This window comes from Oncorhynchus gorbuscha, linkage group LG11 (genome assembly GCF_021184085.1).
Source record: "Oncorhynchus gorbuscha isolate QuinsamMale2020 ecotype Even-year linkage group LG11, OgorEven_v1.0, whole genome shotgun sequence".
In the NCBI taxonomy this organism is placed as follows: domain Eukaryota; kingdom Metazoa; phylum Chordata; class Actinopteri; order Salmoniformes; family Salmonidae; genus Oncorhynchus; species Oncorhynchus gorbuscha.
Window position 1 is genome coordinate 84,168,937 of NC_060183.1, and position 5,446 is coordinate 84,174,382.

The following is a 5,446-nucleotide window of genomic DNA, read 5'->3' on the forward strand; positions in this document are numbered from 1 at the left end:
CTTATCTAGATGATATTGTGTTACTTATCTAGACGGTAGTGTGTTACTTATCTAGATGATATTGTGTTACTTATCTAGATGATATTGTGTTACTTATCTACATTACATTAAAGTCATTTAGCAGACGCTCTTATCCAGAGCGACTTACAAATAGATGATATTGTGTTACTTATCCAGATGGTAGCGTGTTCCTTATCTAGATGATATTGTGTTCCTTATCTAGATGGTAGTGTGTTACTTATCTAGATGGTAGTATGTTACTTATCTAGATGGTAGCGTGTTACTTATCTAGATGGTAGCGTGTTACTTATCTAGATGTTAGTGTGTTACTTATCTAGATGGTAGTGTGTTACTTATCTAGATGGTAGTGTGTTACTTATCTAGATGGTAGTATGTTACTTATCTAGATGGAACCCAACTCTTCAGGATATAGATTTGTGAGAATGTTACGACAGGGAGAGAAAAACATCTCAGTGGTTTTAAAAGGTCAGAAACCTTTTTTTTTGTCCTACAACATTTTTGAAGACATGTCTCGGGAAACGTGACTGTGCCTTTTGTAGACAAAAAGACTCAGAGACACAGGCTGTGTTTTATACAAGCTTTATTACAACTTGGTTAACAGCTGTACATGTCAGAGCGTAGGAAGCACATTTTATCAACAGGTTTCAAATGGACAGGTAACTATGACCACTAATGTCCTCCTCCACTGTTTGTTAGTCCCATACAGTGTATACATATTATACAAGCAGCAATAGAAAACTTGGCAAATGGAAAGGTTATTTGCTACTTTATTTTTTAATGTAAAATAAGTCTTTCCTATGAATAAAAAATACAGCAACCATAAAACCTGGCGATTAAGTTCTGACTGAAAAGCCTCAGTTCTTAAAAGTTTTTTACCCTAGGAAAACCAGATTGACCGCTACGCTCACCATTGTTTGAAACATTCAGTCTGGTGTAACTATGCTAGAGGTTTATTGTCCTGTGTAGAACACTAGCCTGGTCCCAGATCACTTGTCAAGACAGCACACACTGATCTGGGACCAGGCTAGGAGACTAACCGATCTGGGACCAGGCTAGGAGACTAACCGATCTGGGACCAGGCCAGGAGACTAACCGATCTGGGACCAGGCCAGGAGACTAACCGATCTGGGACCAGGCTAGGAGACTAACCGATCTGGGACCAGGCCAGGAGACTAACCGATCTGGGACCAGGCCAGGAGACTAACCGATCTGGGACCAGGCCAGGAGACTAACCGATCTGGGACCAGGCCAGGAGGACCAGGCTAGGAGACTAACCGATCTGGGACCAGGCCAGGAGGACCAGGCTAGGAGACTAACCGATCTGGGACCAGGCCAGGAGGACCAGGCTAGGAGACTAACCGATCTGGGACACAAGTAGAGACACGTTGTCCAACCAATCATATCACCAGATGTCAGGAGACTATAGTATTTAACACAAGTAGAGACATGTTGTCCAACCAATCATATCACCACATGTCAGGAGACTATAGTATTTAACACAGTAGAGACACGTTGTCCAACCAATCATACAAGTAGAGACACGTTGTCCAACCAATCATATCACCAGATGCCAGGAGACTATAGTATTTAACACAAGTAGAGACACGTTGTCCAACCAATCATACAAGTAGAGACACGTTGCCCAACCAATCATATCACCAGATGCCAGGAGACTATAGTATTTAACACAAGTAGAGACACGTTGTCCAACCAATCATACAAGTAGAGACACGTTGTCCAACCAATCATATCACCAGATGCCAGGAGACTATAGTATTTAACACAAGTAGAGACACGTTGTCCAACCAATCATACAAGTAGAGACACGTTGCCCAACCAATCATACAAGTAGTAAAAGCCATATAAAGTTCATCAGTTACATAATAGTATGGACACATCCTTTTGTTATAAACTGAAAGACACACAGTATCAGCAACAAGTCAATAAGTCTACTCTTACTCACACCCGTTTGGTTTTTACACTCGAGGCGAAAGCACTTTCAACATGTTCATGATATAACATGATAGGAAAGATCCTCTTTGACTTCTACCAGTCTGTCCATTAGTGACGCAGCGGGTCTAGAGGCATCACTATAGACCCGGGTTCGATCCCGGGCCCAGCGTCGTCCGGGCTAGGGGAAGGTTTGAACGGGGTAGGCCGTCATTGTAAATAAGAATTTGTTCTTGCTTAGTTAAATAAAGGTTAAATAAAAAAATAAAATGTTTGTTTGTTCTTGTACTAAAATGAGTGTTTTATACTGGACAGGTGGAGGTAGAACATCCCTGTTTCAGTCCGTTTTCTAACGTTTGGTGCCTAATGAACTACGACCCGGGACAGGGCAGTCTTACTATGTGAGCCATCAGCTAATGAACTACGACCCGGGACAGGGCAGTCTTACTATGTGAGCCATCAGCTAATGAACCACGACCCGGGACAGGGCAGTCTTACTACGTGAGCCATCAGCTAATGAACCACGACCCGGGACAGGGCAGTCTTACTATGTGAGCCATCAGCTAATGAACTACGACCCGGGACAGGACAGTCTTACTGCGTCGGCCATCTGCTAATGAACCACGACCCGGGACAGGGCAGTCTTACTATGTGGGCCATTTGCTAATGAACCACGACCCGGGACAGGGCAGTCTTACTATGTGAGCCATCAGCTAATGAACTACGACCCGGGACAGGGCAGTCTTACTATGTGAGCCATCAGCTAATGAACCACGACCCGGGACAGGGCAGTCTTACTACGTGAGCCATCAGCTAATGAACCACGACCCGGGACAGGGCAGTCTTACTATGTGAGCCATCAGCTAATGAACTACGACCCGGGACAGGGCAGTCTTACTGCGTCGGCCATCTGCTAATGAACCACGACCCGGGACAGGGCAGTCTTACTATGTGGGCCATCTGCTAATGAACCACGACCCAGGACAGGGCAGTCTTACTATGTGAGCCATCAGCTAATGAACTACGACCCGGGACAGGGCAGTCTTACTATGTGAGCCATCTGCTAATGAACTACGACCCGGGACAGGGCAGTCTTACTATGTGAGCCATCAGCTAATGAACCACGACCCGGGACAGGGCAGTCTTACTACGTGAGCCATCTGCTAATGAACCACGACCCGGGACAGGACAGTCTTACTATGTGAGCCATCTGCTAATGAACCACGACCCGGGACAGGGCAGTCTTACTGCGTCGGCCATCTGCTAATGAACCACGACCCGGGACAGGGCAGTCTTACTATGTGAGCCATCTGCTAATGAACTACGACCCGGGACAGGGCAGTCTTACTATGTGAGCCATCTGCTAATGAACCACGACCCGGGACAGGGCAGTCTTACTATGTGAGCCATCTGCTAATGAACCACGACCCGGGACAGGGCAGTCTTACTATGTGAGCCATCTGATAATGAACCACGACCCGGGACAGGGCAGTCTTACTATGTGAGCCATCTGCTAATGAACCACGACCCGGGACAGGGCAGTCTTGCTGTGTCGGCCATCTGCTAATGAACCGCGACCCGGGACAGGGCAGTCTTGCTGCGTCGGCCATCTGCTAATGAACCACGACCCGGGACAGGGCAGTCTTACTATGTGAGCCATCTGCTAATGAAACACGACCCGGGACAGGGCAGTCTTACTATGTGAGCCATCTGCTAATGAACTACGACCCGGGACAGGGCAGTCTTGCTGCGTCGGCCATCTGCTAATGAACCACGACCCGGGACAGGGCAGTCTTACTATGTGAGCCATCTGCTAATGAACCACGACCCGGGACAGGGCAGTCTTACTATGTGAGCCATCTGCTAATGAACCACGACCCGGGACAGGGCAGTCTTACTATGTGAGCCATCTGCTAATGAACCACGACCCGGGACAGGGCAGTCTTACTATGTGAGCCATCTGATAATGAACCACGACCCGGGACAGGGCAGTCTTACTATGTGAGCCATCTGCTAATGAACCACGACCTGGGACAGGGCAGTCTTGCTGCGTCGGCCATCTGCTAATGAACCGCGACCCGGGACAGGGCAGTCTTGCTGCGTCGGCCATCTGCTAATGAACCACGACCCGGGACAGGGCAGTCTTACTATGTGAGCCATCTGCTAATGAAACACGACCCGGGACAGGGCAGTCTTACTATGTGAGCCATCTGCTAATGAACTACGACCCGGGACAGGGCAGTCTTGCTGCGTCGGCCATCTTGCTGTATTCTTCAAAAAGGCTCTGCCATGGCATCCTATCAACAAGCCTACTTGTTTTATAAAAAGGTTAGAGAAAGGTTTTACACATTTTATACAATGTAGGAAATGTATGAATCTAAGTCAATATTGCATATGTATGTCAAATAAAAACAGGAATAAATATCAAAGTTATAAAGGCTAGATAGAAGCATGTGATCTCTTCTAACAATACCCTCCACCATTTAGAGAGAAACACATCGAGGTTATTATCAGTGAAATAAAGAAGCAGAGCACTCCTTACATAGAGGTTAAGTCATCAGAACACTTATACAGAAATACATGGAAACTAAACATCTAGATCTAGACTGAGTGTACAAAACATTAAGAACACCTGCTCTTTCCGTGATATAGAGCCCTCCAACTCAACTCTGGAACAGTTTGAATCCAGGGTCTGGTTTATACATGGGACACCAGGGCCTGCTTTAGACATGGGACACCAGGGCCTGCTTTATACATGGGACACGAGGGCCTGCTTTAGACATGGGACACCAGGGTCTGATTTAGACATGGGACACCAGGGTCTGGTTTATACATGGGACACCAGGGCCTGATTTAGACATGGGACACCAGGGTCTGATTTAGACATGGGACACCAGGGCCTGATTTAGACATGGGACACCAGGGTCTGATTTAGACATGGGACACCAGGGCCTGCTTTAGACATGGGACACCAGGGTCTGATTTAGACATGGGACACCAGGGTCTGATTTAGACATGGGACACCAGGGCCTGATTTAGACATGGGACACCAGGGCCTGATTTAGACATGGGACACCAGGGCCTGATTTAGACATGGGACACCAGGGCCTGATTCAAACATGGGACACCAGGGCCTGATTTAGACATGGGACACCAGGGCCTGATTTAGACATGGGACACCAGGGCCTGATTCAGACATGGGACACCAGGGCCTGATTCAGACATGGGACACCAGGGCCTGATTCAGACATGGGACACCAGGGTCTGGTTTAGACATGGGACACCAGGGCCTGATTCAGACATGGGACACCAGGTAGATGAAGGGGAGGAGACAGGTTACAGAAGGATTTTTAAGCCTTGAGACATGTATTGTGTATGTGTGCCATTCAGAGGGTGAACGGGCCAGACTAAATATTTAAGTCCCTTTGAACAGGGTATGGTAGTAGGTGATAGACGGTTTGTGTCAAGAACTGCA